This window comes from Sus scrofa, chromosome 2 (assembly GCF_054392235.1).
Source record: "Sus scrofa isolate SSC_HxYL_T2T_F1_AM1 chromosome 2, Sscrofa_HxYL_maternal_Yorkshire_Landrace_v2.0, whole genome shotgun sequence".
In the NCBI taxonomy this organism is placed as follows: domain Eukaryota; kingdom Metazoa; phylum Chordata; class Mammalia; order Artiodactyla; family Suidae; genus Sus; species Sus scrofa.
The window spans coordinates 129,694,175-129,715,638 of record NC_139384.1 but is presented as its reverse complement, the minus strand read 5'-3'; the positions used below and the strand labels follow the sequence as shown (position 1 = coordinate 129,715,638).

General features: G+C 37.8%; 1 long non-coding RNA gene across 5 annotated transcripts in view; it reads left to right on the top strand.

The window, feature by feature from the left end:
* Nucleotides 1–21,464, top strand: part of LOC110259442 (uncharacterized) — a 425,304-nt gene that overhangs the window by 95,117 nt on the left and 308,723 nt on the right. The window lies entirely within an intron of this gene.

The following is a 21,464-nucleotide window of genomic DNA, read 5'->3' as shown; positions in this document are numbered from 1 at the left end:
AGCAGTGCCAGATCCAAGCAGTCTGTGACCTACACCACAGCTCATGGCAATGCCAGATCCTTAACCCACTGAGTGATGCCTGGGATCAAACCTGAGTCCTCGTGGATACTAGTCGGTTTCATTACTGCTGAGCCATGATAGGAACTCCTTAAAAATAAATTTGTTATTTTAAAAAATTCAAGTATATAAAAGTAGAATAAACTCCCATATTCTTCTCGCATACACTTTGCCACATATACCTTATTTAGCTTTTCTCTCTCTTTTTATTGTAGGATTTTAAAACAAATCACAGATATCATATTTCACCTTAAATATTTAAGTATGACTGGCTTAATGTGACTGGTTCTATTTATTTTCCCCTTTCCCTATAACTGTTTGAAATTATATTCATATTCTTTTTGTTTTAAACATCCATGGTCAGTCGCTATAGCCACCGTTCTTTCAAACAAAGCACAGACTTTAAAATTAACTTCCTTCCTTACACTTTACCCTTATTTAGTAGTTTAGTTCTGTCGTGGTGAATAGTTATGCTAGACTCAGCTGTACTGTGATGAATAAATCCTGAGTTCTTAGTTGTTAAAATAAAGATGTTTTCTTGCTTACAGCCCAGTCTCATATGGATTGGGAAACTCTACTCAAAGCTGGATGTTAGGGAACCAGCCTCCTTCCACTTTGTAGCTCTGACATCCAAATATGTGACCTCTGAAGTTCTGGTGAGGGGAAAAAAGAGCTAGAGGATTTGGAATGCTTTTAAGGGCTAGGACCTTAGATTCCACCCACTTTCCATTTCATTGTCCTGACTCAATTATGTAGATTCCAAGCTCTTTAAGATGGTGACTGAAAAATGCAACCTCTGTATTTTTTAGAAAATGTCTGTATAGTATATCAACTCTTCCTTAAAATTAACTCTTTTACTTAGAACTTTATTATTTTCTTACTATTTGTATTAGCATATTGAGCTGCCATAAACAATATAAAAGGCTGGGTGCCTTAAACAGAAATTTATTTCTAATAGTTCCGGAAGCTGGGGCATCCAAGAGCAAGGTGCCAATAAAGTAGATTTATTCTGAGGCCTCGTCTCTTGGCTTGTAAGTGACCATCACTTCACTCTGTGCTCATGTGGCCTTTCTTTGTGAGTGGAAAGAAAAAAGCATTCTGGTTTCTTTTCTTCATCTTTTATAGGATTAGGGTCCCACTGTTAAATGGTCTCATTTAACTTCGATCATCTCCTTATGAAGTCTGTCTCTAAACACAATCACATTGCAGGCTGGGCCTTCAACATCTGAATATTGGAGTCCACAATTTAGTCCATAATATCACTATTGCTTGAAACAGGAACATGACCAAAGAAGCAATCATTCCTTTTTAGAGATTTATCCAAATGCTGATGAAGAAAGAGTGGTCTCTGCATCAAACATAAGAGATACATAAAATTGGATCTGCCAGGGGGTCATGGTTGCTACCACATGGGTAAGGCCTGATCAAATGAAGTCAAGTGAGTGAAAAAGTGAATGAAAGATGAAGTCAATTAAGAGGAAAATTGAATGGAAAAAAAGTGGACAATATCATAAAAAACTTTAGTTGTAACTGAAGTTAGATTTAGTCTCTGTATTTCTCAGTTGTGTTAGCCAATATATTTCATATTGTATTAGTCAATATGTTTTTGCTTAGCATCTCTAACACTTGCAATGGGAGAATCCTGAAAATACAGTCCTGTCAAGTAGATACCAGCAATACAGGTAAATGTAAGCCCAGAGAGTCAGACAATTTACTGGTTGACACTTTGTTGGGTCACATGACATTATGGGGCGTCATCAATGTATTGTCTGCTGTTTATGCCTCAGGCTTTCCTTTATAATAGTAAACCATAACTGAACTCCACCACAGCATTCTGGGCTACAGTGGATTAGGTACCTTCTGAAAAAGAGAATTAGGGAACTGGACTTGGGAGAAAGATTGAAAACATTTTTGTTCTTTTTGGCTGCATCCCCCTTTCTATATCTTCTATGAATAAGGAAGTTTTAACGGCTAGAATTGGAAAATTCTGACTCAAAACAATTTGCCAATCAGAGGATTTATTATCTCCTATATTTGCTTCAGGTGTAGGAGAAAGCAGTGGCTCAGTAATGTCATCAAAGACCCAGGTTCTTCTGTCTGTCCATCTTGCTGGTCTTAGTTTTGCATTAATCCCAAGATTGTTTCTAATAATACCTCAGGGTGACCTTCATGTTACTGGAGCTCCTTACTTGCCTCTCCATGTCCACCTGCCTACCCTGGACCAGTAGCAGTGGACAGGAAATACCATTCTCTTTTTGACTTAAATGAATCAGGAGCTGAGTTTAGTGTGCATGAGGATACATCATGACTGGTTTTAGTGTTGGGTCTCTGAATTCCTCAGTTCTCCCTACGGCACGTGGTGGGAAGGAGTGGATAGTTGTATAAAACTGAGAAATAAAATTGTTATTAAGGAAAAAGAACACAATGAATGTTGAGTTGTGACAAGCAGCGTCTATTATGTAGTTTGTTGTGGCAGTGAAAGAAGAGAGCTGGATTTATCTGTGAATTCTTTGGAGGGGCTTAGTATTATCTTTTTAAAATATATTTTTTATTATGGTATAGTTGATTTACAGTGTGTGTCAATTTCAGCTGTACAGCATAGTGACCCAGTCATTCATATATGTGTGTGTGTGTGTGTGTGTGTATGCACACATACGTACATTGACATGCACACACATTCTTCTTCTCATATTATTTTCCACTATGGTCTATTCAAGAGACTGGATATAGTTCCCTGTGCTCTATAGCAGGATGTCATTGCTTCTCCATTTTAAATGTAAAAGTTTACATTTATTAACCCCAAACTCCCCGTCCATCCCATTCCCCCATGGCAACAAGTCTGTTCTCTATGTCTGTGAGTCTGTTTCTGTTTTGTAGATAGGTTGGAACTATCATATGACTCAGCAATCTCACTCCTAGGCATATATCTGACAAATACATGTGCCCCTATGTTCATTGCAGCATTATCTTTTTTTTTTTTTTTTGTCCTCTTAGGGCTGCACCTGCAGCATATGGAGGTTCCCAGACTAGAGGCTGAATCAAAGCTGTAGCTGCTGCCCTACACCATAGTCACAGCGTTGTAGGATCTAAGCCATGTCTGCGACCTATACCACAGCTTACAGCAACACCAGATCCTTAACCCACTGGGCGAGGCCAGGGATTGAACCTGCAACCTCATGGTTACTAGTCAGGTTGTTAACTGCTGAGCCATGACAGGAACTCCCATTGCAGTATTACTTGCTTCCAAGACCTTTTCCTACAAGCGGTAGTATATCACTCTGATAGTTCCCATGACAACATAAAATCAGGTGAGTCATCACGATTTGTACTTGTATAGGGCAAAGGAAGAACATGATGCCAAATTCGTTTTTTAGTTTGTTAGTGAATATATCAAGTCTCAAATCTTAATTTGGCGACACAGAATGAATTGCACAAGAGCTAATGATACTATAGAAAGGGAAACATTTAAACCTGTCTTTGGATGACTTTGGAAATGCAAGGCAGCTTCCGAACTTAGGGAATAATGGGGGAGACAAGGCAAGACATTCTGATTGGATAGGCCTGGAATTGTAGTGAAAATTTTAGGAAGTTACTTAAGATAGTATGAAAACTTAACAGTTTGTATATTAACTGCATGAGTAGAAAAATACATGAGAAAAAGAAGTGCAGTATTTACTGGATACCTGAACTTCAATATACTTTTAGTTGTGGGCATCCCTTCCCCCAAATTAGAGAAAGTGTTAGACTCATAATGAGTATGAAGCAGCTGTTCCATCAAGCTGTTTTCCAAATGGGCTTTCACCATTATTGTTGTTGTTAGAGAGAGAAGTGATTTTAGTGTGAATGTGAAAATGAATTAATGTTGCCTGTCAGGAAACAAAACCGGTGCCAGGAGATCAGCTTATGCACAGCTGAAATATTGAAACAGAAAACTCTGGGAAATCAGAGAGCTAAAAAGACAATGATCCCAAATTCACAGTAGTCTTGGAACATAGAAGTCAGTGTTCCATCCTACAGATGAAAGCAGCTTCAGATAAGGCACTTTTGTCACCATATCCAGACAAATTGGGAAAATAATGATGACACTGATGATAAGATTGTCTCACTTCTAGTCTGAACACATTGATAGAAAAATATCGGTTCCTTGACTGTTTGAGTCAATCTGGGACAGGCTTACAACATTGAACAAATAAAAATGCAGGATATTTACCTAAATTTGAATTTCAGATAAACAATGAATGATTTGGAGGAATAAGTATGTCCTAAATATTGCATGGGGCGTGGTTGATACCTAAAAGTTACTCACTGTCCATCTGAAGTTCAAATTTACTGTTTGCCCTGTGGCAACTCCAATTTGAGATAACTAACAATCTTATCTTGATTCCCAGAATATAACTTTATGGTTGCTTTGAACTCTTCCCTGAAATGCAGAGTGGACTCTTACTAATCCTTCATGGCAGATTATATGTCCCATCCCACATTGTCTTTGAGAATTGGAGTCTGGGTGGACTTTGTAACTGCCTTGACAGAGTGTGGTGGGAGTGACATTATTTGATTCCTGAAGCTGGATTATTAAAAGTAGGACAATTTCCAGTAGGTTTTCTTTTTCTCAGTACACATGCCTCGAGAGCCCTGGCTGACATTATGAAGTTTGGTACCCTAAAGCCACCCAGCTGGAGAGATGGTGTAGAGAGGCCACATAGAGACAGAGAAGATACCTAAGGAATCCAGGTATTCCAGCCCCAACTATTCACATCTCTGTTTAGATAACCCCAGCTTTGATATGATCCAGTTTCAACCGCTGTTTGATTGCAACCTCACTTAAGAGTGAGCTCAACTTCCCCGCCAAGCAACTCCCAAATTTTTGACCCATGGAAACATGAGAGTTAATAAATGATTATTGTTGTTTTAATCCATTATGTTTTGGATTGATTAATTACAGAACCATGGATAACTAATATACATTAGTTTTTGGGAAGAATGACACTCCTTTCTAGGTTAACATCTTTTATAGCTGTCTTTTAAAATAAGCAGCTTGCAGAGTTCCCTGGTGGTGCAGTGGGTTAAGGATCTGGCATTGTCATTGTAGCAGTTAGGGTCTCTGCTGAAGTGCTGGGACTATCCCTGGTCTGGATATCCCTGGTCTATCCCTGGAACTTCTGCATGCTGTAGGTAGGCATGGCCCGAAAAAAAAAGTAGCTTTGTGTTTAGGTATGTGGACATAGTAGTACGCCTAAATCTTTATTTAGTTCAGGATTTCCACTATTCTCTTCATCAATCTTTTTTAAAAGTCCAAACAATGAGGTTAATACTGTGGGAAAATTGAATTGTCCATGAGGGGGAAAAAAAAAACAAATAAAAAACTTAGTCCCAGTATTAAAAAATGAAATATATGCACTGATACAGGAGACCTGGGTTTTCTTGGCTTTGACATTAAGTAGCTATTGGGCTTTGAACACATATTCTCTAAAACTCATATCTGTAAAGTGAGGTATTATCCTAGATATAAGGAATGGCATACACACAGCATGGAAGCTACTCTTTTCCCTAGCAGGCATCCCTAATACATTGCAGCACTCTTTCCACAGGAATTACCTTAGGGTTCTTCTCAAGCAGAATGCCAAGCAGTCAGGAGCAGTCAGTCACCGTTGGGAATAATGATAAAAATCACTTTTTGCACTCCCAGACCTTGAACATGTCTACTATTACTTCCAGTGTTAAAATTTAATCTCTCTATAATCTAAGTTCTTAAAGCGTTCCTGCAGTGTCTGCTGAAGTCATGTGAGCAATATCTAAACACTCCAAGGGCAACATTAATTGACTTACTTCAAGTGTTACACAGATACGTATGTATTGTGATGGGTAGAGGGATGAAAAAGAGTTTCTTAAGGAAAGAGAGGAGACACACAAATAACTCTGATTAAGAGAGCTTTATCACCATGATTCAAATTAGACTGATTTAGTCCTGACTGTTAGGTGAGATGACTTGGCTGTGGCCTTGAGGACAATGTAAGAAAAAAAGTGGTGATGTCTCTCAGGAGTAATTTGTTCACATTTGACCTAAGTATGCCTTAAGGATCCAGCTGTATAGCAGCTCCACATACATCTCCAATTCTGGAAGAAGTCAATTGTCAACTCCTTTCAACCCCCTACATCTGGGCATAATTCCCGAGAATTCATAATCCTCTTTAGTAGTGCTGACAGCTCCCATCTCTTACTCGTTCCTCACATGATTCTCTGCTTTTATTTTAAACCTTCTTTCAACTATATTACTATTTGCTTACTTTCCCTCCCTAAGTTTGGAAATCTTCCTTCAAGGCCACCACCAATCCCATTTTCACATTCCTCTTATTTGATCATTAACCATTTGTAAATTTTTCCCTATATCTGCACTATGTTTTCAAAAATTTTCTCTGAGCATGTGGTGAGAAATATTTTTTTTTTCAAAATTAAATGAGGTTTCGTTTTTTTTTAATATACTGGTTTTTATTTTTTCCATTATAGCTGGTTTACAGTGTTCTGTCAGTTTTTTACTGTACAGAGTAGTGACCCAGTTACGCATACATGTATATGTTCTTTTTTCTCACATTATCATGCTCCATCATAAGTGACTAGACATAGCTCCCAGGGCTATACAGCAGGATCTCATTGCTAATCCATTCCAAAGGCAATAGTTTACATCTATTAACCCCAAGTTCCCAATCCATCCCACTCCTTCCCCCTCCCCCGTGACAACCACAAGTCTGTTCTCCAAGTCCATGATTTTCTTTTCTGTAGTACGGTTCATTTGTGCTGTATATTGGATTCCAGATATAAGTGATATCATATGGTATTTGTCTTTCTCTTGCTGACTTACTTCATTCAGTATGAGAGTCTCTTGTTTCATCCATGTTGCTGCAAATGGCATTATTTTGTTCTTTTTATGGCCTAGTAGTATTCCATTGTGTCTACATACCTCATCTGCCTAATATAATCATCTGTCAATGGACATTTGGGTTGTTTCCATGTCTTGGCTGTTGTGAATAGAGCTGCAGTAAGCACATGGGTGCATATGTCTTTTTCAAGGAAAGTTTTGTCTAGATATATGCCCAAGAGTTGGATTGCTGGGTCATATGGTAGTTCTTGTATAGATTTCTAAGGTACCTCCATGCTGTTCTCCATAGTGGTTGTACCAGTTTACATTCCCACCACCAGTGCAGGAGGGTTCCCTTTTCTCCACACCCTCGCCAGCGTTTGTTATTTGTGACTTATTAATGATGGCCATTCTGACTGGCGTGAGGTGGTATCTCATGGTAGTTTTGATTTGCATTTCTCTAATAATCAGTGATGTTGAGCATTTTTCATGTGCTTGTTGGCCATCTGTATATCTTCCTTGGAGAAATGTCTGTTCAAGTCTTTTGCCAAATTTTATGTATAACAGATTTAAAACCACTATACATACTTTTAAGTACACATATTTGCTATAAAATTTCCCTACAATTTTTTGGACTCTTGTAACTATATAGCACAGGACTCCCATTTTAATATCATCCATACTGTCACATATTAAATACTGATGTCTTTAAATAAACTCCCCATATCTGAGCCAAATAATAAAGTAACCGATCTGAGTAAGCAGAAGAGAGAAGTTCATTTCCGGCTGGGAGAATTGGAGAAAGAACTCCTGACCTTGAAGAACAGATAGGAAATCAGAAGACAGAAGTATAAAGGTGTGGGGATGGTGGGACATTCCAGACTGAGGAAAAAGCAGGAGCAAGGCATGAAGATACAAAGCTAGGAGAGAGAAGTATATTTTTGTTTGCAGAGTAGTCATCATTAAAGTATAATAAGAGAGACAGTGAAGAGTCCATATGTCAGAGGCCCTTATTATCTGGATTGGTTTTTTAAGTAATTGAAGGCTAGTCCTGCTTCACTTGGTTTTGAGGAGTGGGTGATGCATTTGCAAATGGTCCCTGGTGCTTAGTCTCTGTTCTATTTTTGGAAATTAAGGTTTGGAAAGGATGGCTCCCCTGTCTCTCTCCAGACTTTTCTGTGGGAGAGAATTGTGGCAAAGGCAGATATTTGAAGTGGTAAAGATTCACTGTGCATTTAAATGACCATTTTAACAATCTGCTTGGAATTCTTTCTTTTCCCACTGTAGACATCCCCTAAACCTCTAACTGTTGATCCTTTTAGTGTACACTTAAGCACAAATGTATAAATTTGACTTCCTAGGAGCCACCAGAGAAGTAACACAGATTTCCACACAAGACTTGGTCTAGCAGTCATTGTTCCTTCATTCATCCATCAGGAAATGTTTATTGAACATCTACAAGGTACAAGGCAGTGAACTGGATATAGACTTGTATATAACATAGGATATCCTTTGCCTTTTGGGGATGAACTCCTGTGAACCCCATATTAGGTGTAATCCATCAGGAGAGATTGACATGCAATAGAACACATTATGACGAATGCCAAGAAGGCAATTAACAGGTTGTAAATATAAAGACTACAGGGGAAGGAATTGGGAGCTTTGATCAAGCTGACATGCTCTAGCCAATACCAACCTCAAACCTTAGCAATAAGAGAGAGCATCTTTTTAGTCAGTATATTGCATAGATTGTAACACTTAACCCCCAAACTCTCAGTGGTTTCACAGAATAGAATTTTATTTCTTTTTCATGTAAGATTCAAAGTGGGTGTTTATGATCGACTGGTGGCTCTCCTCCAAGAGGTGAAGTAGGGATCTGACTCGTTTCTTGTGGCTCTGTCCCTTTCAATGTCTGACTTCTAAGGTCTCTGTGTTCATCAGCTCAAGCCTTAAGAGAAATGAACCCAGTAGATTCAAAGTGCAAAAGACTTGGAAGTGGAAAAAATTCTTTCTTCTCTCATTCTTTGGCCTTATATGCCTGGACAGGATGCTGGGAAGTATAATATGACTGTGTGTATAGAAAGAAGAGGAAACAGCTTTGATGACCAGCATATGTATATACTTTCTAGTGTGAAACATTATCAAACAGATCATGTATTAGGCCATAAAGGAAACTTAAACCAATGTAAAAAAGGGAAAAAATCACACAATCTGTATTCTCTGTCTCCAACACAATCGAAGTAGACATTCTCAACAAAATTAGGTCCTATCCCCAAAAATCTTTATAAAAACCCTTTAAAATGATTTTTGGTTTATGAGATTATAAAAATAAAATGACCAAGTATTTAAAAATGAACAATACTGAATGCAGTATATCTAAAATTTTTTGCTTTGGGATATGATCAAATGGTAAGCAGAAGAAAATGTTTAGCTTTAGATGCATATATTAGCAAATGAGATAAATAGAAATTAGTTGAACCGTGTTCAATGTAAGAAGTTAGAGAAAGCAAAATAAATTAGAAAAAATGTTTTTAGTAATATTTTCATTTTTCTCTTATAGTTGGTTTACAGTGTTGTGTCAGTTTTCTGCTGTACAGCAAAGTGACCCAGTCTCTCTCTCTCACACACACACTTACATACATTATTTTTCTCACATTATCCTCTTTCTTGCTCCATCACAAGTGACTAGATATAGTTCTCAGTGCTATACAGCAGGATCTTATTGCTTATCCATTCCAAATGCAGTGGTTTGCATCTATTAACCCCAGATTCCCAGTCCATCCTACTCCTTTCCCCTCCCTCTCCCCCTTGGCAACCACAAGTCTGTTTCTCCAAGTCCATGATTTTCTTTTCTGTGGAAAGGTTCATTTGTGCCATATATTAGATTCCGGATATAAGTGATATCATATGGTATTTGTCTTTCCCTTTCTGACTTCACTTTGTATGAGAGCCTCTAGTTCCATCCATGTTCCTCCAAATGGCATTGTTTTATTCTTTTTCATGGTTGCGTAGTATTCCGTTGTATATATATGCCACATCTTCTTTATTTTTATTTTATTTTTTTTGTCTTTTTGCCATTTCTTGGGCCACTCCCGTGGCATATGGAGATTCCCAGGCTAGGGGTCGAATCAGAGCTGTAGCCACTGGCCTACACCAGAGCCACAGCAATGTGGGATCTGAGCCGTGTCTGCAACCTACACCACAGCTCATGGCAACACCGGATCCTTAACCCACTGGGCGAGGCCAGGGACTGAACCTGCAACCTCATGGTTCCTAGTCGGATTCGTTAACCACTGTGCCACAAGGGGAACTCCACGCCACATCTTCTTAATCCCTTCATCTGTCGATGGACATTTAGGTTGCTTCCATGTCTTGGTTATTGTGAACAGTGCTGCAATGAATATACAGTGCATTTGTCTTTTTCAAGGAACGTTTTGTCTGGATATATGCCCAGAAGTGGAATTGCTGGGTCATATCAGATAAGGAGAAAAATAAAAACCAAACAGAATAGAAAACAGATGCAAAAACAAATTCACAGGAGCAGATCAGTAACAACAAAAAACCCAGCCAGTTACTTTCTTTAGTTTTTTTTTTTTTTAATATAGAAAATAGAGAGATGACACAAATATAACAACAATAAGGATATAAAGGGGACATAATTATTGGGAAGTTCCTGTCGTGGCGCAGTGGTTAATGAATCCGACTAGGAACCATGAGGTTGCAGGTTCAGTCCCTGCCCTTGCTCAGTGGGTTAAGGATCCGGCGTTGCCCTGAGCTGTGGTGTAGGTTGCAGACGCAGCTCGGATCCCGCGTTGCTGTGGCTCTGGCATAGGCCGGTGGCTACAGCTCCGATTGGACCCCTAGCCTGGGAACCTCCATATGCCGCAGGAGCGGCCCAAAGAAATAGCAAAAAGACAAAAAAAAAAAAAAAAAAAAAAAAAGGACATAATTATAGATATAACAAAAATTTTTTAAAAATTACAAGTATGTATAATATTACCAATAAATTTGAACATTAAATAAATTAAAAATAGTTTTGAAAATACAAAATACTAAAATTGGATAAAGAAGTAGTAGAAAACCTAAGTATGAAATCAAAGATAGCATTTAAAATGTGTAATATCTTCTTAAGGCTCAGGCAGCTTCAAAAGTCTTCCAAAACTTCAAGGTGAGGATAGTCTTCATGTTCTAGAACAGAGAAAAACATGGCATGATACTCAACTTATTTGAGGAACCTAATACTTTATTTTACATAGGTATACAAATCTGAAATGAATTACTTACAAGCGTATCTTAGCAGTGAATTAAAAGACCAATGTACTGTGATCTACATAGCTGTTATTATAGTAATGGAAGAAGGTCCCACTTAAAAAATCTATTGATGTGATCACTCTATTAAAGAACTTACGAAGAAATATTAATTGACCATCTCTTTTATCACCTCACTAAGTGTGGGAAAACATTTGGTAAGAATAATGATCCATTTAAACAAATACTAAGAAACTATGAGTAAATGAAACTTTTTTAAGTTGCTGCAGACCTTAAGGTCATGTGGTAACCTGCACTGAATTTGGAACAGAAAAACATAAGAGTTGAAACCCTGGTGAAATTCAAATGAAGTTCAGAGTTTAGTTAGTAGTAACATACCAATTTTTTTCTTAGTTTTTACAGTTAATATTGGGGAAAATGAAATTGGCTGAGGGGTATGCAGGAGCTCTCTGAACTCTTTGTAACTTTTTCTGTAAACCTAAAATCCCAAAATAAAAATAATAAACAAAAACAATGAACCCATCTACTATAGAAACTGGACTTTGCTCACTTATAGAAGATAGTGCTTTTGAGTTAGGAACCTAGAAAACCACCTCAAATCTGAAAAACGAAGAGGAAAAAGCAGAATGAATGAGAAAAAATGAGAATCAGTCACCTCAGCTGATGACTGTTCCCCTGTTCAAACAAAGTAACCAAGAAGTGTAGGAGAACTATAAGGCATCTTTCCAAACTGATGAAATGTGCTTAAACAAGAATTGGGGGATTATGATAGCCTATCTTGAGTCAGAAATACAAATCTTAAAAACAGAAATAGTCAAAATCAAAGGAAGAAATGAAAAGAGAGTTGATTAAACTCATGAAAGAAATAGAAGAAAAAAGATCAAATCATCTCACAAATGAAGTATAAATTACAAGTTGCCCAAAGGAGAATAGACTCAAAAGGAAATTTAACGAGAAGCATTCAAGAAAGATGGAAAATAACAAGAGAATAAAAATGGGATAAAGCTAGAAGCAAAAAGGGTCAGAGAGGAAGTGGTACAAACAGCAGAAAAAGAAGAAATAACAAATGTTTGATTAAAGCCCTTGAAGGAGAAACAAAGTAACAAAACAAAACTGACATCTAAACCTTAATTAAAGAAAACTTTTTAGAAATAAAAAAGATCTAGATCTGCATATTTAAAAAGCTCACTGGATATATGTAGACATTAACCCAGAAAAATTAACTCCAAGACATATCTGGAGTTCCCATCATAGCTCAGTGGTAATGAACCTGACTAGTATCCATAAGAATGCAGGTTCAATCCCTGACCTCGATCAGTGGGTTAAGGATCTGGCGTTGCTGTGAGCTGTGGTGTAGGTCGCAGATGTGGCTTGGATCCCGGGTTGCCGAGGCTGTGGTGTGCGCTGGCAGCTACAGCTCTGATTTGACCTCTAACCCACCATATGTGGTGGGTGTGCCCCCCCAAAAAGATGTAATTGAGAAAAAAAACTAGACTTAGGAGGTGAAACAACCTCAAGGCATCCAGGCATAAGGATCAAATAACAAAAGCCAAGGAGTGAGACTGGCATCAAATTTCTCAAAAAACAAGGCATGTATGGAGCAGCATTTTCAACAGTGTGAAAATGTGAACTAAAAATTTACATTTAGCCAAGCTATCCTTCAAGTACCAAAGATTATTAGTAAACAACTTTAAATAGAGAGCAATGTAGGGAATTCCCATTATCTCCACTACTATTCAACAGTATACTGGAGATATTGACTAATGTAATCAGATAAGCAAAATCAGTGAGGGAATAAGTATTGGTAAAGGAGAAGTAAAACTATTTCAATTTTCCAACAATATCATTGCATACATGGAAAACCCTAAAGAATCAGTGTTAAAATTAACTCAATAAAAATGTAGTAAAGTGCCAGGTTACAAAATTAATATACAGGAAGAGCTGGTCTTCATATCCACACATATAAAAAATAAGTTAGAGGTTATAAAGGTAGAGAAAACCCAATATACAATAGGAACAGAGAAGACTAAATATCTGGAAGAAACGTGCAAACTTTATTTGAGGGAACTTCAACATCCTCTTGGAAAACTCAAGTGTCCTTGAACATAATGACAGACACACTGTAATCTTGAATAGGATGACTCTCTGAATTCATGTATAAGTTTAAAACAATCCTTATAGGAATACCAATGTTTTTTTCTGGAGCTAGACAGTTTCTAAATATCATTTGGAAAAACAAACATACACGAATATCTCATATCTCGGAAAGCAACAAAAAAGAAAAACCATGAGGGAAACTAATCTTATCAGACATTAAAGCATATATAAAGCCTCTGTAATTAAGGCAGCGTGATACTAGTACATAAATAAACAAATGGGAGTCGTGAAAGAACATTAAAAACTTCAGAAAAAGACTCAAGTATATAAAGAAATTAAGCATATGAGAATGGTGACCTCTCAAATGACCAAGTCAAAGAACTACTTTTTAATTAATAGTGCTTAACAAACTATTTACTCTTTTTGGAAAAAATAAAATTAGGTCATTCACTCACACCACACATGGAAATAAACTCCAAATGAATGCAAGTTTTAAGAAGAAAAAATGAAGCTATAACTTGGCTATAAGGGAAGATTTTCTAACTATGATTCAAAATCCAGAGGCTGTAAAAGAAAAAATTGATAAATTTCACCATAGAAATATAAAAATTGGTATGTCAAAAGCACCATGAAGTCGAAAGCCATATGACAAACTGAAAAAAAAATATTTCAACATATGTTGTAGTTGAAGGGTAATATCGTATTAAATATAGAGCTCTGAAAAACTGAGAGAATAAATACAAAAATTTGATAGGAAAGTGAGCTATTAAATCAGATATTAAACTGATTTTTTAAATAAAAATCACCCTCAAATTAATGAAAAGCTCTACAACTTCAGTCATAATTATAGAAATGCAAATTAAAACTATACTGTGAATACCATTTCTCACCTTAACCTTATTTGTGAAAATTGAAAACTGTATGACTAAAAATACTGTTGATGAGGCTGTAAGAAACAGCCACTTTCATATTGGTGAAAATGCACTCTGGTACATCCTATTTGGAATGGAATTGAGCAAAATCTAAGAAAATTATATGTGCACTTACTTACCTTCTGACTCAGCAATCCCACTTATAGAAATTTACCTGAAGACATACCTCCCCAGAGCTCAAAATACACATATGCATGTGGCTATTTATGACAGCATTAAAAAAATTTTAAATACAACTTAAGGAAACAACTTAAATATCCATATGTAGAAGAGTGATTGAGTAAATCAAATGAACTCCACACAATGGAGAGTTAATGGGGAGAATCTCTGTGAATAAAAGTATGAATGATTTCTGGGGGTATATTGTTAAGTGAAAAATATAAAAGGCAGAAGAGTATCTATAGTATGCTACCTTTCATGTAAAAAAGAGGAAATAAGATAATATCTGTGTATCTGCTCATTGGCACACACCAAAAAAATACTCACACACAAAAAACATAGGAAGGCCTGGTGAAACAGAACTGTATAGAGGATGAGAATGGGGTGGAAATATACCATATTTATTTTATATATAAAAATATATATATGTTTTTAAAATCTGAAATTATTTCAAAATAAACACTTAAAAATTCACACAAAACGCATTCTCTTTATAGTCAGAAATAAGTCAGTGGTGCCTGCCCTCTAATTGCTTTTATTACTGCCATTCTACTTTGTACTAGAAACCTTAATGTATGCAATAAGGACAACAAAATGGATAATATGAATTATATTGGAAAGAAGAAAAATCACATATATATGCAGATGTTGTGTTTTTCTAGGCAAACTGAAACAGAATCTGGTGACATGAGAATTGTACTTCCAAGAGAGTAAATCAAAATGAAGGTACAAAAACCCACAGCTTTCCTATACATGATTAACAAGTAGACCATATGAGGGAGTGGTCAAGATGCCAGGTGGAAGAAAACTGAGTGAACAGGAAGCAGGTTGTAAAGACTATGTGTACAGGCAGTTCTTTAGTGAATTTTGCATATGAAGACAAGCAGTGGCTGGCAGGGTATGTCAAGGAGGGTAGTTTTCTTGATTCTTCCTCCTCCTCCTCCTTGCTCTTGAAGGAGAACTATTGGAGCATTTTGTATACTACCGGAAATCCTCAGTAGAGGGAGAAAGAGTGACATTGCTGGATAATGATGGTAACCAAAGCCCTTGCGAAAACATTGGGATAATCTTAAAGAAGACTAAGTCATGTCCTTAATTGAAACAGAGGCATTTGGAGAAGATGTGTGCACGTGGCAAAGATTTGTAGATCTGGTGGTGTAACAATGAGGAAGCATCATCAAGTATGAGGCAAGGTCAACATCTGAGGCTGAGAGAGCGGAGTTGAAATTTGGGGAGACAGGTGAACATGTGAAAGAGTAATCTTAGAGAATCAGAACTCAAGTTTACTGTAGGAAAGAGTAGAATTTCTGGGGAGCTGAGAAATTTTTTTGCATGTGAGAATATGAATTTAAAGTGAAACCATGCTTCCTGGTTGTTTATTTAAATTTCTTTGGCAATATTATTTGGGTGCATGCACAGAAAGATGAATGGTTGCTTTGTGTCCAGAATGGGGTTTTTCCAGGTGGGTATGATGGAGGGAGAGAGGGGACAAGGAAATGCATGGTTGCATGGTGTTTGCCAACACCAATTATGGTATGACTGTAATGACGGAGCATGTCATCTAGGCTGAAAAAGGAGGAAAGTGAATGGAAGGTGAGGCTCTGGATAGAGAAAAATAATTACTGGACCAATGGGTTTTATGTCATAATGGGGTTGACACATTGAAAAATGGTAGTACTCAAAAAAAAAGAAAAGAAAAGAAAAATGGTGGTACTTAAGGAAGTGGGCTAGCAGGAGAGGAACCTGTCTAGAGAGTGAAATGTTTGCATTCATGATGTCTAAGTTGTACAGTTTCTGGTGATGACAAGATCCAATCATGGTTTGACCCTGAGAATAGGAGGCTGAAATAAAGTCATATCACAAAATAAGGAAGTCAAGAAATTGAGTGCCCTAGCATATCAGTGAGGCCCTCTTTTTGCGTGTTGTTAAAAATGATAAAAGGAGTTGGGATGCAAAGGACTTTGTAAGGCAGGAACAAGGTGGTATGTAAGTGGGATGACATAGAATAGCTTATAGAGTAGGGGCTTTGTAAGAGGATGGCAGGTGCAACAGAATGGACTTGGCATTGAGAAGCGGGAAGGACAACCTGCCCACTACGACATGAGACTTAAGAACAGCTTGTATCAGGAAGGCTACCCAGGGATGCTTTGTTCTCAAGAGAGAATCAGATTTCAATTAAATGAGAAGGTGGAAGAGTTATTCCAAGAAGAAATTCAGTATGTAGAATTGTTTGCTAATCATCAGCTTGAGTGAAAGGCTCTAGGACAAAGGGGATCAAAGGGAGATTGGTTCAGATGGGATAGACAGAACAGAATGAATGTAAGGGTTTCAGTAAAAGTAACTGGGGAGTGTTGTACTGGGATTTGAGTCAGGATAGGATTATCCTGATCTTTTTCTAAAAGGGCAGGAATTTGTTTCACTATAATTCAGTGCAAGAAATTTAATATTTATTTTTCTCTATTAAGTCATACTTGGCTCTGAGTCTTTAATTATCTGATAAGAAATTGAATTTTAGGCATGTTTGGTGGTCCCCTTTTACTTTCATGGGTTATATACAAAATGGAAGTTTTCTTATACTATGCAAGGTGTTGGGGAGGCCTTTCTGAACTCTCTAGTATAACTGTTGCTGATAAACTGATTATTGTCCAAATGGTGTTACATTTGAAGCCCGGTAGTTATTTGCTTAAAAGAGTCTATTTGTTTCACCCCAAGTTTACCTTCTGAAATGTGACCATGAACTTCTAGCTTGTATCTCCAGGTCCCATACCTGGGAATCCACACCTAGTTTTATGAGAAGGTACTAGGGACTTTTGGAGCTTTGAAAAGGTTTGGTGCACTGATCTATGCCACTGGCAGAACCTACCTTCCTTTCAATCCTTTGTATCTTCACAAAATACTTTGTACCATGAAGTTGAAGAAAACCTTTTTTTAACTGTTCCTTCCCATGTTCAAAGAATTTTAAAACAAATAGCTCCATTCTTTTCAAGAATTAAGTGTGGAAGATAAAAAAACATTGCTTGCCTACTGGGTAGAAGGAAGGGAAAAAACTGTATTTTTATTTTTATTTTTTTTTCACTTTGAAGCTATAGGGACATTTTTATTTTCTTTTGTTTGAAACAACTCAAGTTTATCATTTTAGAGTTCTGCTCAGAAGTCTTAAATGGGTCCAAAATCAAGTGTGGGCAGAGCTGCATTCTTTCTGCAGGTTCCAGGAAAGAATGTGCTCCTTGCATTTTCTGGCTGCTCCAAGCTGCCCTCATTCCTCAGCTTGTGCCCCTGACCAATCCAACCTCTGTTTTTGTGATCACCTTCCCTGATCTTGGCTCTCCTGCCTCCTCACACAAAGACCTTTGAGCTTAGGTTGGGCTCCTTTGGGTGATCCAGGATAATGTCCCCTTCTCAGCATCTTTAGCTGAATCATATTTGCAAAGTCCCTTTTGCCGAAGAAGGTGACATTCACAGATTTTGGGTATTAGGACAAGGACATCTTTGGGCCATCACTCTGCCAACCATCCTGCCATTATATAGTCAGCTGTATCTGGTCTACTCAAACCCATGGCCCTCCTCAGGCCCTGATTGTGCCTCTTTGGGAAGAGTCCATCAGCCACCTGACTGGTCTCCTTTGTCCATATGGCCCCCCTCCAATCCCTGTACACTGCAGCCAAGGCATTGCACCTAGAGTGTAGGGATGTTTCTTCAGTCATATTGTTCTCATACGTCTCTTGGAGTTGAGTGGGTACTCAGATCTTGTCCTGGGGTCTGATTACATCACCCATGACATGAAAACTTCCAGAGCAGCTAGTCCTTCTGCTTTTAAGAGCTCACATGACTAAATGGAGGGGTTCAGGGTGACGAGAGACACTGTTCCCTCAAATAGGCAGGGTGACCTGCTTCACTCTATGGCTCCCCATCACTTAGGAACTAGCACTACATGTGGAACTTGCAGTAACAGGAAAGACTTCCCCAAAACAGGACTCTGGGAGTTCTCCACCACTATGCAAATCACTTAACACCAAACAGTTGCTTTCACAGTCACAGTCATGGTGCCCAGAGTAATCGTTTCCGTTGCCACCATCGGGTGGGTGTGAGAGCTGGGCTCATTTTAAAACATATGACTAATGAGCATGTATCCGGGTGGTCCATCTGGTATTGATGGGGTTGATCTGAAATGATGGCAGTGCAGCTGAGACCCGGCAACTGACTGAGCTTTCATGACTTTCTGCTTGTGGGGGTTGGTGGTGGGAAGGAAAGGGTTTCCGTGTCTCCTGTTTCCCTTAGAATATCTTCCCTTTGAGAATATGTAGTTGAAAGATATCCAGGCAAATCAGTTACCGAATAAATTTGTCACCTTCTGTTCTCTGGAAAATACAAGTAAGGCAATACTCAAATGGTTTTCTGTGTAACCAGCCTGTGGTCACTCTGGGTGACACCATGTGCCCTTTGTATTGATTTCCCTTAGGAAGTAGCACGTGGGTGAGGAACCTCAACTCCCAGGGAAAATGGATTGAGGGCTACATTCATGGGAAGAAAGAAAAGTTCCATAATCCACCTGAAGAATTAAAAATAGGAGAAATAGGATAAATCTGATAAATGCAACTTATAGCACAAGTGTATTTTAATTCTCGGTTATAGAATTAGTTAAGTAAAAGAGGATAGATAGAAAGTAATATACATAAAAGACAGAACCAGAGACAGCTAGAGAATGAGAGAAGAAAAGTGAGAGGAAAGGCATTAAATTATAATTACACCACATACCCGTTATCATGGAATCTTATTTTGTTTATACTTCTTTTCCTTTGATTTTCACTTCCTTTTTGACCCATTTCTTCTTCTTCTTTTTTTTTTTTTCTATTTTGCTTAGAGACCTAAATTTGACCAAAATCAACTTTTTTTTTTTTTTTTTTTTTGCCTTTTAGGTCTGCACCTGTGGCATATGGAGGTTCCCAGACTAGGGGTTCAATCAGAACTGCAGCTGGGCTGGCCTACATCACAGACAAAGCAATGAGGGATCTGAAGATCAGAAGTCCAACACAGGTCTTAGGCTAAAACATTGATGCCTGAGCTAAAGTTGAGGTGTTGGTGGGTCTGCATATGTATATATATATATATATATATATTTTTTTTTTTGGAAGCTGTAAGGAAAAATCTTTCCTGGCTTAGTCCAGCTTCTGGAGGCCACCATATTCTTTGGTTTGTAACCTCTTCTTCAGTCTTTGAAGCTGGGAGCTTTGCATCTTTCTGACCCTTCTTTCATCCTCACATCTTACTCTCAGCACAGCAAGGAAAGTTGCTCCACTTTTACAGGCTTAGGTGATTAGATTGGGCCCACCTAGATAATCCAGGCTGCTCTTCTCCCCCTTCCAGGCCAACTGATTAGCAACCTTAATTCCTCTGCCATGTAATATAACACATTCAAAGGTTCCAGGAATTACGATGTGGACATTTTGGGGAGTTACTCTTATGCATAGGTCATTACTATGGTTACCGCAACTTTTCATTTATAATAATAAGACAGTTTCCCTTTTAGCTGTATCAGGACTTCACCTAGTGTGCCAACAGGATTAATATGTGAGGAATGTTGAACAAGGACATTGAGGCCCTAAAGTGATTCACTCTTCTTTTATGGAGAATTCACTTCTCCCAGCCAAATTCCATCAGTATATTTTAAAGATTGTTCTAGAAATTTTGGTCTGCTTGAGCCATAGTATATATGATTTACATCTTATTTAAGTGTTCTAGAGTATTTGTCATATAATGATGTTTTGAATTAGTTTTTATATAGTTACTGGCAGGAGGAGGGAAGAGCCATCATGAGGAGATAGATTTAATCAGTTTCTGACTTTGGATGCCTGATTGTACAATGTCACACTCCTGTTGGGAGGAAAAATATCTTGAAGAACTGTCATCACTTGAAGAACTGAATATAAACTAATCTTTCCAAATAAAAATGCCAGTATTAGTGATTTTATTGATCTTATCTCTTGTTCAAAATTTACTTGAAATTTTTAATTTTGACCCTGGCCATGCTAAATGCAATGAAGTAACTGGAAATTACCTTATCATTTTTCTCTTTCCCTGTTTTCTTCTACATCATATCCATTCTTTTTCTTCTCTCAGAGAATCAGGGATGGCTGCTCTGGGGAAGCCAATTGGTTTTATTAAAACAGGAATGCTGTTTGGCTTTGCCCTTCTGCCTCCACCTCAGCACTGACCAAAAGTATTCTCCACACAGTGGAAATTAGGTATCAGAGAGGGTAATTAAGTATATCCAAGAACTGATGTCAATATTCATCTCTGGCTCAGACACTGTAAAGAGAGTAATTATTCTTCCCACTTCATGCACATTATAACCTGCTCTCTATAACGTTGGAAAATGTACTCCTCTCATCTGTCCTGTAGTAAATGCCAGAGATACACTCTTGGACTGCTATTTGATTGGCCAAAGTATCAACAAAGAGATGAAAAACAGTTGATTTTTTAGTGCCAGAATTCTTACATGACACCTCCTGAAAGGCTTGCTGCTTTGTAATCAGATTTTTGAAAAGGTTGGATGCAAAAGCGTGCACTTAGGAAATCACTTAATTTTTCTGACTCCCACTTTTAAGGCCATCTCCCTTCTTTTCTAGATAGTATCTTGGGTGGTTTCCAGAGTTTTTTTTTTTTTTTTTTTAGCAACTTTTGAATTGTCTCATATGAAATGAACATCAGAAGGTCATCACCTGATATATTCAAAAGTTCCCTGCCCCTCTCCAGCGTAGGCTGTGACTCAGACTTTCCCCAACTAGCACAAAAGAAAGACTACATGTAGTTCATTCATTTATTCTCCTCACTCTACAATTTCTCCTTCTTGTGGCTGGCAAGTACAAAGGGAGAGCAGACAGGGGAGAATACAGTCTTCATTGCATTGCCCAAATGCTGGCTGTCTCTTGGGGGCACTTTGGTTGGCTATTTTACCACCTTCCCACTATGGATTCCTATACCAAGACTTTTTCTAGTAGCTGACTCTTAAAATCCACCCTCACCTTCCCAGTTATTGTTCCCTAGATAATATTTCTGGCCAGATTAATATTTAGCCAGTGTGAATCTGTACTGCATAT